The sequence below is a fragment of the Somniosus microcephalus genome, chromosome 14, assembly GCF_052327205.1.
Source record: "Somniosus microcephalus isolate GS21.2 chromosome 14, FLI_Smic_1.0, whole genome shotgun sequence".
NCBI classification, from domain to species: Eukaryota; Metazoa; Chordata; class Chondrichthyes; order Squaliformes; family Somniosidae; genus Somniosus; species Somniosus microcephalus.
In genome coordinates this window covers 25,611,943-25,630,052 of record NC_141000.1, presented here as the reverse complement: position 1 = coordinate 25,630,052, position 18,110 = coordinate 25,611,943, and the positions used below count along the sequence as shown (strand labels likewise).

The 18,110-nt window shown below is 45.3% G+C and overlaps 1 protein-coding gene across 1 annotated transcript in view; it reads left to right on the top strand.

Moving 5' to 3' along the window:
• Positions 1-11,376: 11,376 nt before the first annotated feature.
• Positions 11,377-18,110, top strand: part of LOC147107382 (H(+)/Cl(-) exchange transporter 4) — a 109,676-nt gene continuing 102,942 nt past the window's right edge. The window contains exon 1 of the mRNA XM_086006370.1: positions 11,377-11,450. The gene's annotated coding sequence lies outside the window, so the exon portion shown is untranslated. The remainder of the gene's footprint in view (positions 11,451-18,110) is intronic.

Sequence of the window (18,110 nt, the reverse complement as noted above, 5' to 3'; positions counted from 1 at the left end):
TGTGGAGAGCTTGTAGTGAATTTTACTTACAGAAACTAGCTTGTGTACAAAAGTGACTGTCAAGAGAAGAAATTTGGCAGCTTTCAAACATTATGCAATGATTAGTGAACCGTGATCATTAACAAGCATTGTGCAAGTGTCAGTATTGATTTGACATGATTTTTGCCACCTTTCACTGCCATCACTACCTAACTGTTTCATGGTAAATTGTAGAATTTATAGCACAGAAGTATTTACCCCAAGGTGCCAGTTCCTCAACCAGGGCTACCTACTCTAATCCAATATCCCAGCCTTTTTCTTGTATCCTTTTACATTCTACCTCTTAAAAAGGAATTGGATAAGTATTTAAAGTGATGATATAGAAACATAGAAAAATAGGAGCAGGAGTAAGCCATTTGGCCCTTCGAGCCTGCTCCACCATTCAATATGACCATGGCTGATCCTCTATCTCAATACAGTACCATATTCCCGCTCTCTCCCCATACCCCTTGATGCCTTTTGTATCTAGAAATCTATCTATCTCCTTCTTAAATATATTTAGTGACTTGGCCTCCACAGCCTTCTGTGGTAGAGAATTCCACAGGTTCACCACCCTCTGAGTGAAGAAATTCCTCATTACAGTCCCTGTATCCTGAGGCTGTGACCCCTCGTTCTAGACCCCCCAGCCAGGGGAAACATCCTCCCTGCATCCAGTCTGTCTAGCCCTGTCAGAATTTTATACGTTTCAATGAGATCCCCTCTCATTCTTCTAAACTCTAGTGAATACAGGCCTAGTTGACCCAATCTCTCCTCATACGACAGTCCTGCCATCCCAGGAATCAGTCTGGTGAACCTTCGCTGCACTCCCTCTATGGCAAGTATATCCTTTCTTAGATAAGGAGACCAAAACTGCACACAGTACTCCAGGTGTGGTCTCACCAAGACCCTGTATAACTGTAGTAAGACATCCTTGCTCCTGTACTCAAATCCTCTTGCAATGAAGGCCAACATACCATTTGCCTTCCTAACTGCTTGCTGCACCTGCATGTTTGCTTTCAGTGACTGGTGTACAAGGACACCCAGGTCTCTTTGTACATCAGCATTTCCCAATCTATCACTATTTAAATAATACTCTCCCTTTCTGTTTTTCCTACCGAAGTGGATAACTTCACATTTATCCACGTTATACTGCATCTGCCATGTATTTGCCCACTCACTCAACTTGTCTAAATCGCCTTGAAGCCTCTTTGCATCCTCCTTTGCATATAGTCTCTGCCTTCGAAGCAACTTGCACTGAAGAAGTCCGTGTTCTAATAACCCTTGATGTGACTTCCCCTTTGTTCTTTTATGAAAAGGTGGTGAATTGGTGTTGTCTTAGTTTCTCCAATAATTGGAAAGGAAAGGGTGTTTAGCGTGGTTTCCACTACCTCCAACGGAAAGCTCAGGAACTATTTGTTTCCACAGAAACGTGGACAATTTATAGGTGAACTGGGGCAATCTGATACCTGAACTATAGAAAACTCTTATTAAACTAGGGTTAGAATTTAAGCTTCATGCTTTTAAAAGCTTTGGCTCACAACATCTGGATTGGGTGATCAGAAGGCGGCCATTCGGCCCATCGAGCCTGTGCCAGCTCTCTGCAAGAGCCCTTCAGCTAGTCCCACTCCCCGCCCTTTCCCCGTAGCCCTGCAATTTTTTTTCTTCAGGTACTTATCCAGCTCCCTTTTGAAAGCCACGATTGAATCTGCCTCCACCACCCTTTCAGGCAGTGCATTCTAGATCCTAACCACTTGCTGCGTAAAAAAGTTTTTCCTCATGTCGCCTTTTTGGTTCTTTTGCCAATCACCTTAAATCTGTGTCCTCTGGTTCGCGATCCTTCTGCCAATGGGAACAGTTTCTCTCTGTCTAGACCCATCATGATTTTGAATACCTCTATCAAATCTCCTCTCAACCTTCTCTGCTCTAAGGAGAACAACCCCAACTTCCCCAGTCTAGCCATTTAACTGAAGTCCCTCATCCCTGGAATCATTCTCGTAAATCTTTTCTGCACCCTCTCTAAGGCCTTCTCATCCTTCCTAAAGTGCGGTGCCCAGAATTGGACACAACACTCCAGTTGAGGTCGCACCAGTGTTTTATAAATGTTCATCATAACCTCCTTGTTTTTGTACTCTATGCCTCTATTTATGAAGCCCAGGATCAAGTATGCTTTTTTAACCGCTTTCTCAACCTGTCTTGCCACATTCAACAAGTTGTGCACATATACCCCCAATGCAAGAAAACCTATTCAGATCCTCAAAGATCACATCAGTCAATACTCAACTTTATCTCACCCACACCAGAGTATATTTTACACTGGTAAGGTTTGCTTGGTGAGACTGTTACATGATAAGAGACTCAATGAAGACGGTTTATTCATCAGTTTTCAATCCACCCTAGAGATAACTGCTTTCGGGCCAAACTCCTCAATAATTTGGAGGTTGAATGTGCAAAGCTTGCTGGCCTCATCCCGGACTAATCCTGGAGAGAAGTGGTACTCAAATAGGAAAAATAAACAGCTTGAATTTGAAGGTGGTGCCCATTACATAACTAGTTAGTGCTGCTGTAGTCTGTGTAGCAACATTTGGTAGGCTGTTAATTTTAAAAGAAAACACAATCCCTCTTTTTGAGGGAGAGCTTCATTTCTGAACTAGACTTGAAGGCTCTGTCTGCTGCAAACCATGTTAAAGGTAAAATAAAAGCCCAACACAATTAAAATCTCACACACATCTATCGCTTTGGTACTCGTGTTTCAGTTTTGAAAAAGATGCAGAATGCGTTTTTAAAATGGCCCTGGAGGCTGATTTTATTCAGTACATTTTTAATGCCAGTTTATTTATTTAGCATATGTATAATTCCAGCCACGTCAGCATAATTGTCATCAGCATGCAAAGCACGTAAGGCACAAGATAGGTTCGTTAGCGGGCATGATTCATCAATGTGGGGGCATGGTTTGTATTTGTCTGCAAGGACATTTATGATCCTCACGAAGACTCCATAGGTGAAGATTTGAGGTGCACCGTCCCTGTCCAGTTCCAAAGCAGTTGAGACACTGCCAACTGCAACGTGGCTAGTTGGATCCTGGTTGTCGGGTCGGAGATGATGCGGCGATTTATAGGAGCATCTGCCGTCCACTATTCATGTCTGCGACTTGTTATGGATAAGGTCAGAGGAATCCAGAAAGCTTGATCCAAGAGAGCCGGGTTGTTGGCGGACAGAACAAATCAGACTGCCAATGGCCTTGGTCATGTTGTTTAGGTAACTGGTGGAGAAGAAAAAAAATCCCTTGCAAAAATCCACATACTACGAGGTTTTTTTTTGGCGACATACATTTTTTAGGGAAAAACAGTTTCCAGTAAAACTATTGCTTCTGCTTTTCCCTACCTTTCAATTCTCCATGCCATGTTATGCAGATGAATCTGCAGGTTTCGGCAACATGTTATCAAAAAAGAAAAAGACTTGCATTTACGTAGCGCCTTTCACAACGACCGGACGTCCCAAAGCGCTTTACACTCAATGAAGTACTTTTTTTTTGTTGAAAATTACTGTTGTAATGCAGGAAACACAGCAGCCAATTTGTGCGCAGCAAGCTCCCACAAACAGCAATGAGATAATGACCAGATAATCTGTTTTAGTGATGTTATTTAGGGATAAATATTGGCCAGGATAACTCCCCTGCTCTGCTTCAAAATAGTCCTGTGAAATCTTTTACGCCCACCTGAGAAGGCAGATGGGGCCTGGGTTTAACATCTCATCTGAAAAACGGCACCCCCGACAGTGCAGCACTCCCTCAGCACGGCACTGGAGGGTCAGCATAGATTTTGTGCTCAAGTGTCTGGAGTGGGACTTGAACCCACAACCAGCTGACCCAGAAGTGAGGGTGCTACCAACTGAGCCACAGCTAAAATAACAACAGAAAATGCTGGAAATACTCAGTAGGCCAGGCAGCATCCGTGGAGAGAGAAACAGAGTTAACGTTTCAGGTCTGGGACCCTTCATCAGCTAAAACTGTGTTCAAGGGGTAGTGGTGTTTCTTGCAGCTGGACCAGACTCTCACTTGTAAACTATTTATTTATACAGAGCCTTGGAACCAGCTAGGTCGCTGTGAGTCAAATCAGTGGCTTTCCCACTTGTGCTGATGCTATCACCCAGTTACACCGGACATAATTAGGTTTTGCTTGTGCATTCCTTTTGCTATTTATCCTTACCAATCACATGTGACTGCACATACACATTTGTTGTTTTTCTATTTAGTGTTTATGGATGGCATGATGCATCTGCCATATCTCTACTTTCGTCCTTTGTGCTGTGCCCTCGGGCAGGCCCTAACTCGTCGCACACGAGATTCTCAACTGGGGACGAGCAGATGAGGTGGTTTCCCGTTGCCTTCCTCACGGTTTTTATCTTCGAAGTACCTTTTCCTAGTGGGGCTGCAACCAAGGCTAAAGAGCCCCACCCACCCTTTACAATGGAGGGGAGGGGGCCAGCCGCCCCCATCAGACATAAGTACCTCTGCTGGACGTCAACCCAGTATTCAGAGCCGGAATCTCCAATCCCCGCCCACTGGGGCTGTCTGGAGTGAGGCCCGAACCCAACCCTTCTGACTCAGGCGGAAACACTAGCACTGAGCCAGTGGCCACTCCGTCTGGACACGGGTGCCCCGCTGGGTGTCAGCCCAGTATTTAGAGAGCCCAGTCTAGTCTCCACTAGTCAGGCCTGCCCAGCCCTTTGTTTTCTGACTGAGGTGGGAGTGCTATCGCTGAGCCAAAGGCTAACTCCACTCTGCTTTCTAGTCCCTTTAAAATCGGGACTTTGCTTTACTGATTCAGGGCAGGAAACTCACTCCATTTGCAGGAACAGTTTAGGGATAAGTTTAAGTAGACATCTGCCCCATTCACACCTGGAATAGTCAATGAAAGCCAAGTGCAAGATTCCCTCCCGGCCACCAGTTTGCTGCCTTGACTGCATCGCCTCAGAACTATGTGTCACTCTAATCTTGGTTTCCATGCTCCTCGTCACCCCACAAGGAAAGTGAAAAAAGAATGTTTAAAAACCGTGCCTCTGTGAGCCTCTTCTAGCCCCGGCTCCTCTTCCAACAAGGTTGGGAAAGCCACAATGGTTTCCCCACTCAGGCCCATGAGTAAAATGGCTTCTCACAATGATGAGAAAACCAGTCTGGATTAATGCAAAAGCAAAATACTGCGGATGCTGGAAATACTCAGCAGGTCAGGCAGCATCTATGGAGAGAGAAACAGTGTTAACGTTTCAGGTCAATGACCCTTCGTCAGAACAGTCTGGATTAATGATCCCTGTGTTCTCTTCAAAATTCTGAGCAGGAAAGATTTTGAAGAAATAATGTTGGAAATTGGCCAGGAACCCCACCTACTGATTTGTTGGTATATCCTCCTCAGGATGTGGGTGTTGCAGGCAGGGCCAGCATTTAGTGTCCGTCCCTAGTTGCCACAGCAGTTTGATGCAACTGAGTGAGCTGCAGCGTAAACCACGTTGATGTGGGACATTAATGAACCAGTTGAGTTTTTATGACAATCTGACAGCTTCACTTTTACTGATGCCAGCTTTTTGTTTCCAGCCATTCTAACTGAATTTAAATTCTCAAGCTGCCATGATGGGATTTGAACACCGATTCCCTGGATTAGTAGTCCAAGCCTTGGGATTACTACTCTAGTGACATAACCACTACACCAACATAGAATCATATCATCATAGAATCATACAGCACAGAATGGGGCCATTCGGCCCATCGTGCCTGTGCCGGCTCTTTGGTAGAGCTCTCCAATTAGTCCCACTCCCCTGAAAGAGCTCTCCAATTAGTCCCACTCCCCTGAAAAAGCAATCCAATTAGTCCCACTCCCCTGAAAGAACGATCCAATTAGTCCCACTCCCCTGAAAGAGCGATCCAATTAGTCCCACTCCCCTGAAAGAGCGGTCCAATTAGTCTCACTCCCCTGAAAGAGCGATCCAATTAGTCCCCCTCCCCTGAAAGAGCGGTCCAATTAGTCCCACTCCCCTGAAAGAGCGGTCCAATTAGTCCCACTCCCCTGAAAGAGCAATCCAATTAGTCCCACTCCCCTGAAAGAGCAATCCAATTAGTCCCACTCCCCTGAAAGAGCTCTCCAATTAGTCCCACTCCCCTGAAAGAGCGATCCAATTAGTCCCACTCCCCTGAAAGAGCGATCCAATTAGTCCCACTCCCCTGAAAGAGCGATCCAATTAGTCCCACTCCCCTGAAAGAGCTCTCCAATTAGTCCCACTCCCCTGAAAGAGCTCTCCAATTAGTCCCACTCCCCTGAAAGAGCGATCCAATTAGTCCCACTCCCCTGAAAGAGCGATCCAATTAGTCCCACTCCCCTGAAAGAGCGACCCAATTAGTCCCACTCCCCTGAAAGAGCGATCCAATTAGTCCCACTCCCCTGAAAGAGCGATCCAATTAGTCCCACTCCCCTGAAAGAGCGATCCAATTAGTCCCACTCCCCTGAAAGAGCGATCCAATTAGTCCCACTCCCCTGAAAGAGCGATCCAATTAGTCCCACTCCCCTGAAAGAGCGATCCAATTAGTCCCGCTTCCCTGCTCTTTCCTCTTAGCCCTGCAATTTTTTTTCCCTTCAAGTATTTATCCAATTCTCTTTTGAATGTTATTTTTCAATTTGTTTTTACCACCCTTGCAGGCAGTGCATTCCAAATCATAACTCGCTTTTTTTCCGCTCATGTCGCCTCTGGTTCTTTTGCCAATCCCCTTAAATCTGTGTCCTCTGGTTAACGACCCTCCCACCACTGGAAACAGTTTCATCTTATTTACACTATCAAAACCGTGCATGATTTTGAACACCTATCAAATCTCTTAACTTCCTCTACTCTAAAGAGAACAACCCCAGTTTCTCTAGTTTCTCCGTGTAACTGAAGTCTTTCATCCCTGGTACCATTCTAGTAAATCTCCTCTGCGCCATCTCTAAGGCCTTGACATCCTTCCCAAACTGTGGTGCCCAGAATTGGCCGCAATATTCCAGCTGGGGCCTAACCATTGTTTTAGAAAGGATTAGCATAACTTCCTTGCTTTTGTACTCTGTGCCTCTATTAATAAAGCCCAGGATCCCGTATGCCTTTTAAACAGCCTTCTCAACTTGTCCTGCCACCTTCAAACATTTGTGTACATACACCCCCAGGTCTCTCTGTTCCTGCACCCCCTCTGAAATTGTACCCTTTAGTTCATATTGCCTTGCCTCTCATTCTTCCTACCAAAATGTCTCGCTTCACAATTCTCTGTGTTAAATTTCATCTGCCATGTGTCTGTCCATTTCACCAGTCTGTCTATGTCCTCCTGAAGTCTGTTACTATCCTCCTCATTGTTTACTACATTTCCAAGTCTTGTATCATCTGCAAACTTTGAAATTATGGCCTGTATACCCAAATGCAGGTCATTAACATATATCAAAAAGAGCAGTGGTTCTAATACCGACCCCTGGGGAACACCACTGTACACTTCACTCCACTATGAAAAACAACCGTGCACCACCACTCTCTGCTATCTATCCCTTATCCAATTTTGTGTCCATGCTGCCACTGTCCCTTTAGGGCTTTAATTTTGCTAACATATCTATTATGTGGTACCTTCACAAATGCCTTTTGAAAGTTCATATACACATCAACCACACTACCCTCATCAACCCTCTCTGTTACTTCATCAAAGAACTCATTTGCCTTTAACAAATCTGTGCTGACTTTCATTTATTAGCCCATACATTTTCCAAATCCCAATTAATTTTGTCCTGGGTTACCATCTTTAAAAGTTTCCCCACCACTAACGTTAGGCTGAATGGCCTATTGTTGCCTGGTTTATTCCTCTCCCCTTTTATAAACAGGGGTGTAGGATTTGCCATCCTCCAGTCCTCTAACCACCCCAATATCCAAGGAGGATTGAAAGATTGTGACCAGAGCCTCCGTAATTTCCATCCTTATTTCTCTCAGTAACCTAGGATGCATCCCATCCACACAGGGCAACTTTTCTACTTTGAAGACTGCCAACCTTTTAAGTACATCTATTAAATCTCTTCTTCACCTTCTCTGCTCCAATGAAAATAGTGTCAGTATCTTAAGTTTCTCCTCATAAGTTTTCACCTCAAGCATCATCCTGGTGAAACTACACTGTATGCTCTCCATGGCTGTAATGTCCTTTCTATAATGGACATCCAAAAGTGTATAGAAACATAGAAAAATAGGAGCAGGAGTAGGCCATTCGGCCCTTTGAGCCTGCCCCGCCATTCAATATGATCATGGCTGATCCTCTATCTCAATACCATATTCCCGCTCCCTCCCCATACCCCTTGATGCCACTATCTGTCTGCTTCTTAAATATATTCAGTGACTTGGCCTCCACAGCCTTCCGTGGTAGAGAATTCCACAGGTTCACCACCCTCTGAGTGAAGAAATTTCTCCTCATCTCAGTCCTAAATGTCCTACCCCGTATCCTGAGACTGTGACCCCTCGTTCTAGACCTCCCAGCCAGGGGAAACATTTTCCTGCATCCAGTCAGTCTAGCCCTGTTAGAATTTTATACGTTTCAATGAGATCCCCCCTCATTCTTCTAAACTCTAGTGAATACAAGCCTAGTTGAACCAATCTCTCCTCATACGACAGTCCTGCCATCCCAGGAATCAGTCTGGTGAACATTCGCTGCACTCCCTCTATGGCAAGTATATCCTTTCTTAGGTAAGGAGACCGAAACTGCACATAGTACTCCAGGTGTGGTCTCACCAAGGCCCTGTACAACTGTAGTAAGACATCCTTGCTCCTGTACTCAAATCCTCTTGCAATGAAGGCCAACATATCATTTGCCTTCCTAACTGCTTGCTGCACCTGCATGTTTGCTTTCAGTGACTGGTGTACAAGGACACCCAGGTCCCTTTGTACATCAGCATTTCCCAATCTATCACCATTTAAATAATAATCTATCATTCTGTTTTTCCTACTGAAGTGGATAACTTTTCCACTTATACTGCATCTGCCATGTATTTGCCCACTCACTCAACTTGTCTAAATTGCCTTGAAGCCTCTTTGCATCCTCCTCACAACTCACAATCCCACCTAGTTTTGTGTCATCAGCAAACTTGGAAATATTACATTTGGTTCCCTCATCCAAATCATTGATATATATTGTGAATAGCTGGGGCCCAAGCACTGATCCCTGCGGTACCCCACTAGCCACCGCCTGCCACCCCAAAAAAGACCCATTTATTCCTAGTCTCTGTTTCCTGTCTGTTAACCAATTTTCAATCCATGCCAGTATATTACCTCCAATCCCATGTGCTTTAATTTTGCACACTAACCTCTTATGTGGGACTTTATCAAAGGCCTTCTGAAAATCCAAATATACCACATCCACTGGTTCTCCCTTATCTATTCTACCAATTGCATCCTCAAAAAACTCCAATAGGTTTGTCAAACACGATTTCCCTTTCATAAATCCATGTTGACTTTGTCTAATCCCGTTGATATTGTCTAAGTGTCCTGTTAGCACATCCTTTATAATAGACTCTAGCATTTTCCCTACTACTGATGTTAGACTAACCGGTCTGTAGTTCCCGGTTTTCTCTCTCCCTCCTTTTTTAAATAGTGGGGTTACATTTGCCACCCTCCAATCTGCAGGAACTGTTCCATAATCTATAGAATTTTGGATGATGACAACCAATGCATCCACTATTTCCATGGCTACCTCTTTTAGTCCTCTGGGATGCAGATTATCAGGCCCTGGGGATTTATCAGCTTTCAGTCCCATTAATTTCTCCAGCACTATTTTTTTACTAATACTAATTTCCTTTAATTCCTCCTTCTCACTAGACCCTTGGTTCCTTTGCGTTTCTGGGAAGTTATTTGTGTCCTCTTCCGTGTAGACAGAACCAAAGTATTTGTTTAATTGCTCTTCCATTTCCTTGTTCCCCATTATAAATTCTCCCATTTCTGACTGTAAGGGACCTACATTTGTCTTCACTAATCTTTTTCGTTTTACATACTTGTAGCAGCTTTTACAATCCGCTTTTATGTTCCTTGCAAGTTTACTCTCATACTCTATTTTTCCCCTCTTAATCAATCTCTTGGTCCTTTTTTGCTGAACTCTAAACTGCTCCCAATCCTACCAATCTTCTACTCTTAACTGCAACCTACTCAGTGTTGTGTACACATTGATCATGATTTCTTTGCTTTCACTTTTAGTGAATTGTGTATTTGAACCCATTGGTCTCGCAGTTCCTCCACGCTCGTTAGCTGTCTTTTCATTGAGTGTACGTTCCCATTCCTGATCAATGTCCCAAAACTTTTAACAGATGTTGCTGGAGACTGAACTCCAGACCTAGTGCTGGTTAGTTTTTAGTGATCAGGGTATGGTAACATAGTGATTGTTACTGGGCTAGTAATCCAGTAGGCCTGGACTAATAATCCTGACTGGAACGTGAGTTCAGATCCCATCACAACAGTTTGAAAATTTGAATTCAATTCAAAAAAGAATCTGGAAATTAAAGGCTGACCATGGAGCTGTGGGAATGTCATAAAATCCCAACGTTTACTAATGTCCTTTAGGGAAGGATACCTACTGTCCTTACCTGGTCTGGACTATATGTGACTCCAGTCCCACAACAACATGGTTGACTCTTTATTGCCCTCCAAAGTGGCCTAAAAAGCCACTCAGTTAAGGGCAACTATTGTTGGGCAATAAATGCCAGTGATGTCCACATCCTGAGAATGAATAAAAAAACAATGACTGGATGGTTGGCCAGCCCCAAAGCTGGACTCCCAGTTGAAAGTAGGACTAGTGCCCACATAAGCCTCGGACCTGCCCAATTTCATTACGGTGGAGTGTTTTATTGTTTTTCGGTCTTCTCTAGCGTGCTCCCTACTTTGTGTTGACTTGATGGATAAAAATTTTGAAGAGAAAGTTCAGTGAATCACTTCACCATGGGGGTTGTTCTATAGCTTCGCTGATCTCTGCTCAGATCAGGTGCAAAACTGCACTCCCTCCTTGCAGAAACAACTTATACCACAGCATTCAATTTACCTGCTTTCACAGAACGTCCTTTAAAAAAATACACTGGCACATTTCAACCTTAAATTGTCAAAGGAGTTGAATTTAGCACAGGCTGGCTAAAAGGAGATGCTTCCAGAGTTTGCATTTCTTTTAAGTCCTATGTAAATTTTTACTTTTCACAAATTGTTTTTTCTTCGAATCATTAACAGTATTTTGTAATTGCTGCAGTGTGACGGAATCCCGTGAGCTGAATGTCCAGATCTATTCCTGGATCTGACACCTTAGCACCAAGTCATGTGATTATTACTCTTTCCTGTTGGTGACATCACTACTTTTTCAGCTGTTCCCTGGAAAGGATGGCAGGAGCAGCTACCAGTCTGCAGTAGATTGTGCGACAGTGCAGGTAGGAAGAGATGCGTGCCACAGGCTGAAAGATTCTGTGTCAAAAACCAGTCGAATAGATAATAAATGCTGATTTAATCTGCTTAAGTGAGACCGCTGACTAATCTATTGACTGATGACAGAATCAAATGGAACTGGAACATCAAAAATTTGCATGTGCAAAGGCACTTAGCTACGAGCAGGGCCGTGCAAGGATCTTAAGCTGTTAGATTCAACAGCAATAGCCCTGTATTAGTGTGAGCCTGCACTGTGTGACAGCAGATGGCTTGTAATGCTGAAAGGGGGAATGGAAAGGCAAGAGCAGCGGCAGCACACTATGTCTCAAGGGTATTGTGTGATTTTCCAGTCTAGTCATTCCGGCTAGTAATATAATAATTGATTAGCGTACAATGAAAGTGAAATTAAAATAAGAAATTATGCAAAGCTGTTTGTTGCACCTAATTGAAGGGGCCCTTGCGAAAAGCAGGACTTGGTGCTCAGTGGAGGTGCTACGGAATGAAAATTAAATCATTGTGCTCTTGGGGAGGGGGAAAGAAAGGAAAACCCAACTAAATATCTGTTGAATTCATACTTGCCGATAACAATTTCGTAACCTGGAGTTCTGCTCGATTCAAAAGATAATCACAAAATTATCCCTTTTAACTATAGCTGTTACAGGTTTTTTTTCTCCGAAAAGCAAACCATTTATTTTGGGAAATAGACACCCTGAGATGCTGTAGTTTTTTTTGTTAATCAAATGTTGTCTTTGTAATGCCAGTTGTTCCAGCTGCTGTGTGCCATCGGGCCCCGTGATCCCAGCCCGTCTCGATCAATAGAGACTCTGAACTTTCCATCTCTGTCAGAAACTCCCTCCGAGAGCACGACCTCCCTGTGTGGCTCCTTCTGAGCTGAATCCTGCTTCCACACTCCATGGTCCAACGTGCTGGTACCTTGAGTGCCAGCAGCTCACATTGATCAGTGATCAAAAAGGGCAGGAGGGGGCGTGCCACTTCCTCTGTAGGTGTCTGGCCTCTTCCACAAGTTCATTTAATGAGCCGGCATCTGCAGCCTAGAGGGCAGGTGGCCAACCTGTTGCCACGTTTCCACCAACGTTGCTCTGTAAATGGCTGCTGTGGGAACTTTATGAACTCTGCCAAGAGTAAATCTCCCTCCAAATTTCCTTCCAAGAAGGTGCTTGACTTCAGCTCGAAGTTGGGGACCTAATGGTAAGGAATGCTCAACGTGTCCAAGCAGAGGACCAATCAACAAAGCCAACAGAACGGTGAACTGCATCGCCAAAATGGCAAGTCGGAGGAAGCCAGAGTCAAACTGTAGAGGGCTCTGGTCAGACCCCACCTTGAGTACTGTGTCCAGCTCTAGTCACCCAGATACTAGAACAGTGCAGAGAAGAGCCACAAGGCTGATCCCCTCATGTCACGGGTCTGAGTTACGAAGAAAGTTTGGAGGGGCTTAGGCTTCTCAGCCTGGGAAGGAAGAGTCTGAGAGGTGAGCTTATAGATGGACATAAGATTGTACATATTATGGAAAAGGTTATACTGTAAAATAAACAGTGGGTGCAGGAAAAGGAGATTCAGGTCCAATCTCGTAAAAGGCCACTTTAGGATTGATATCAGGGGGTGGTTCTTCACGCAGAGACTGATCAATATTTGGAAGGAACTTTCAGGCAATGCGGTGGAGGTGAAAACCTTTAATCATTTAAGGAATGACTAGTTGCAGCAAAGGGGGGAGTGTAGGGTTGATCTGGATGGATGAGTTAAGATGGGCTGAATGGCCTTCCTCATCTTTAAGTGTCTTGTGACTGGGTTGTCTTTCTAAATCATTTTTCTATTTAATATATTACATACGTACGCATAAATTGATACTGAGGGTGTGCTGACAAAACAACGTGCATTTTATTTTATTCATTCACGAGATGAGAGCGTCACTGGCAAGGCCAGCATTTATTGCCCATCCCTAATTGCCCTTGAGAAGGTGGTGTGAGCCGTCGCCTTGCAATCCTTGTGGTTAAGGTACTCCCACAATGCTGTTAGGTAGGGAGTTCCAGGATTTTGACCCAGCGACAATGATGGATCAGCGATATATTTCCAAGTCAGGCTGGGGTGTGACTTGGAGGGGAACTTGGATGTGGTGGTGTTCCCATGTACCTACTGCCCTTGTCCTTCTAGGTGGTAGAGGTCGCGGGTTTGGGAGGTGCTGCCGAAGAAGCCTTGGCGAGTTGCTGCAGTGCATCTTGTAGTTGGCACACTGCAGCCACTGTGTGTCGGTGGTGGAGGGAGTGAATGTTTAAGGTGGTGGATGGGGTGCCAATCAAGCGGGCTGCTTTGTCCTGGATGGTGTCAAGCTTCTTGAGCGTTGTTGGAGCTGCACTCATCCAGGTGAGTGGAGAGTATTCCATCACACTCCTGGCTTGTGCCTTGTAGATGGTGGAAAGGGTTTGGGAAGTCAGGAGGTGAGTCCCTCCCCACAGAATACCCAGCCTCTGACCTGCTCTTGTAGCCACAATATTTATGTGGCTGGCCCAGTTAAGTTTCTGGTCAATGGTGATCCCCAGGATGTTGATGGTGGGGGATTCCGTGATGGTAATGCCATTGAATGTCAAGGCAGAGTTTGTTAGGCTTTCTCTTATTGGAGATAGTCATTGCCTGGCACTTATGTGGCGTGAATGTTACTTGCCTGAATGTTGTCCAGGTGTTGCTGCATTTTGGGCACGGACTACTTCATTATCTGAGGAGTTGTGAGTGGAACTGAACACTGCAATCATCAGTGAACATCCCCACTTCTGATCTTCTGATGGAGGGAAGGTCATTGATGAAGCAGCTGAAGATGGTTGGGCCTAGGACACTGCCCTGAGGAACTCCTGCAGTGATGTCCTGGGGTTGAGATGATTGGCCTCCAACAACCACAACCATCTTCCTTTGTGCTAGGTAAGACTCCAGCCAGTGGAGAGTTTTCCCCTGATTTTCATTAACTTCAATTTTACTAGGGCTCCTTGATGCCACACTCAGTCAAATGCTGCCTTGATGTCAAAGGCAGTCACTCTTACCTCACCTCTGGATTTCAGCTCTTTTGCCCATGTTTGGACCAAGGCTGTAATGAGGTCTAGAGCCGAGTGGTCCTGGCGGAACCCAAAGTGAGCATCGGTGAGCAGGTTATTGATCAGTAAGTGCCACTTGATAGCACTGTCGACAACAGCTTCCATCACTTTGTTGATTGAGAGTAGACTGATTGGGCAGTATTTGACCGGATTGGATTTGTCCTGCTTTTTGTGGACAGGACATAACTGTGCAATTTTCCACTTTGTCGGATAGATGCCAGTGTTGTAGCTGTATTGGAATAGTTTGGCTAGAGGCGCGGCTAGTTCCGGGGCACAAGTCTTCAGCAATACACCAGGGATGTTGTCAGGGCCCATAGCCTTTGTTACCAGTGCGCTCAGCCGTTTCTTGATATCACGTGGAGTGAATCGAATTGGCTGAAGACTGGCTTCTGTGATAGTGGGTACCTCAGGAGGAGGTCGAGATGGATCATCCACTCGGCACTTCTGGCTGAAGATGGTTGCAAATGTTTCAGCCTTATCTTTTGCACTCGCGTGCTGGCTCCGCCATCATTGAGGATGGGGACATTCATGGAGCCTCCTCCTCCCGTTAGTTGTTTAATTGTCCACCACCATTCACGACTGGATGTGACAGGACTGCAGAGCTTTGATCTGATCCGTTAAGTGTGGGATCGCTTAGCTCTGTCTATAGCATGCTGCTTTCGCTGTTTAGCATGCATGTAGTCCTGTATTGTAGCTTCACCAGGTTGGCACCTCATTTTTAGGTATTCCTGGAGCTGCTCCTGGCATGCTCTTCTACACTCCTCATTGAACCAGGGTTGATCCCCTGGCTTGATGGTAATGGTAGAGTGAGGGATATGCCGGGCCATGAGGTTACAGATTGTGATGGAATACAGTTCTGCTGCTGCTGATGGCCCACAGCGGCTCATGGATGCCCAGTTTTGAGCTGCTAGATCTGTTCTGAATATATCCCATTTAGCACAGTGGCAGTGCCACACAACAGGATGGAAGGTGTCCTCAGTGTGAAGACGGGACTTCATCTCTACAATGACTGTGCAGTGGTCACTCCTACCAATACTGTCATGGACAGATGCATCTGTGACAGGTAGATTGGTGAGGACGAGGTCAAGTAGGTTTTTCCCTCGTGCTGGTTCACTATTGGCCAGGACCAATTTCACCGCCATTGAATTGAGTGGAGTGAGCACTAACCTGTAATCTCATTGAGGGCTTCAAATGGCATCATAAGCAACAGCAGGAAGACTGATTGCAGCCTTTGACTCCTCCTGTGCGATCAGTTTTTGGTACTGTACTCACAGTGGGGAAGATTTGGACCTTTGGCCAACTGCCGTTCCGGCGGCGAAGAGGCCCCCCCCCCCCCCACCCCGCCACGTTGAGGCCCCAGCCTCATTTACATTCACCAGGCAAGCTGTGGGATGCCAAACAAGTGTTCCGGCACAGTCCGCCGGATTGAAGCCTGAAAACCGAGCCGGAGCTGCCGCCAGCAAGCTTTGTCACAGGGGGGTGGCAGTGGCCTTGATTCTTTTTGTGGGCCTTGGTGGTACACACCTGCTCCTCTAAGGCCCACAAAAATAATTCAAGACTTCCCTTTGGCCGGGCCTCATCTCCTCCATCACCTGTGCACTGCGCAGGCCCCAACCAGTTCCTACCAAAAATGGCAATTGGGGTCCTGGTAATGTAACCTACATTGTTTATTTAAGCAGAGTTACCTCAGGAAAAAAGTTGAAGATTTTATGCTAATTTTTTATTTTATACAAAAAAATGCATAAGTTCCAGTTATAATGACTGCTACTGAAAATGGTTTCTAAGGGTATTCCTGTCCTCTGTAATTTTCAATTATTATACAGGATTTGAGAAAGGGCAGCACTTGCAAAGAGCAAACTAGGCATGTTCTACAAATGGCCAGTGATGGTGTTAATCACAAAAAACAATTCTGGCAGTTGTAGGCTTTTGATGTCTGCTTATTGTTGATTTGTTTTCATACTTCTTCCGTTTTTCACTGGGAGTTTATGCATCTTCCTTGCCTGCTTTTTAATTGGTATTTTACTTTCTGCTCAGTTCTGAAATATTGCAGTTTTATTAAGCTGAAATTTGAAGCTGATCAGGTGGCAGTGTGATGCATGTTTTGTTTTATCAAGTGTGGTGCTTGATGTGTGACAGAGACAGTCATGCACTCGATACAAGATTCTTACACAGCTCCTGTGGTGCTGCTCACAGTAAGTCCGAGGATATGACGGCGGTGAAATTGGTCTTTGGCAGTAGTGTATAATGGGCAATAATGAATTGGCAGCTTGCTTTACACTTCACAATTTTCTTCACTTTAACTGTCTATGGGATCTTGCTGTGCGCAAATTGACTACTGCGTTTCCTACATTACAACAGTGACTACACTTCAGAAGTATTTCATTGGCTGTAATTCGCTTTGTGATATCCTGAGGTTGTGAAAGGTGCTATATAAAAACGAGGGCCTAGAAATTTTGGTATCCCGCGGAACGGAGTCATGAGAGGTGGTCAAGGGATAGCCCTTGTCGTCCACTAGCTAGCTACTGGTTTGTCTTGGTGGCTCAAAAACTGAGGGAACAGCGGACTGGCGGGGAATAAAAGCATCATGACTGCTGCCAGGATACTGGGCATTCACCATCATGATGTGCTGCACATGGTCGCACACCTACTGTACATTCAACGAATGGTAACCTTTGTGGTTGCGGTACATTCAGCATTTATATACGATGCCCACAAAGCCACGTGCATGCAGTCGATGGCACCCTGCACCATGGGGAAGTTCACTATGCTGGCAAAGCTACGTTCACACTCTCTCTCCTCTCTGGTCAGACAAGACATAGAAACATAGAAGATAGGAGCAGGAGTAGGTCATTCGGCCCCTCGAGCCGGCGCCACCATTTAATGAGATCATGGCTGATCATCCAAATTCAGTACCCTGTCCCTGCTTTCTCCCCATATCCCTTGATCCCTTTAGCCTTAAGAAATATATCTAACTCCTTCTTGAATATATTTAATGAGTTGGCCTCAACTGCCTTCTGTGGTAGAAAATTCCACAGGTTCACCACCAAGACAATGAATCCCTGCTCCTGGCATAAAGAGCGTCTGTCACCTCTCTTCTGCAGCAGTGGACGGCGATCTGTGAGATGTTACAGATGTCACCTGCTCCAGCCTGGAAGGATCACAACGCAAAGAAATTCAGGGCCATGGTCGCCTTCACAGCCACTGGCTGTTCTGTCCGTGTCCTGGCGTGAGGCTACAGGTCTGGTTGCAAGAGGTGGCAGAGATCTGTGAGCACCTCCTTCGTAAAGTGAAGACGCCTCACAGACTACTCCTGGCTCAGGCTGAGGTAAGAGAATTGCTCTCGGAAGACCTAAGTGGGTAAGGCCTCCTGCTGAGAGCCCTTCTCCTCCTCCTCCTTCTGCAAGCAGATTGTCTTCTTTGTTGTCTCTTCTCCATCTTCCTGTCACCAGTCATGAATGGTGGTAGATAATTAAACAACTAACGGGAATAGGAGGCTCCATGAACATTGCCATCCTCAATGATGGCGGAGCCAAGCACGCGAGTGCAAAAGACAAGGCTGAAGCGTTT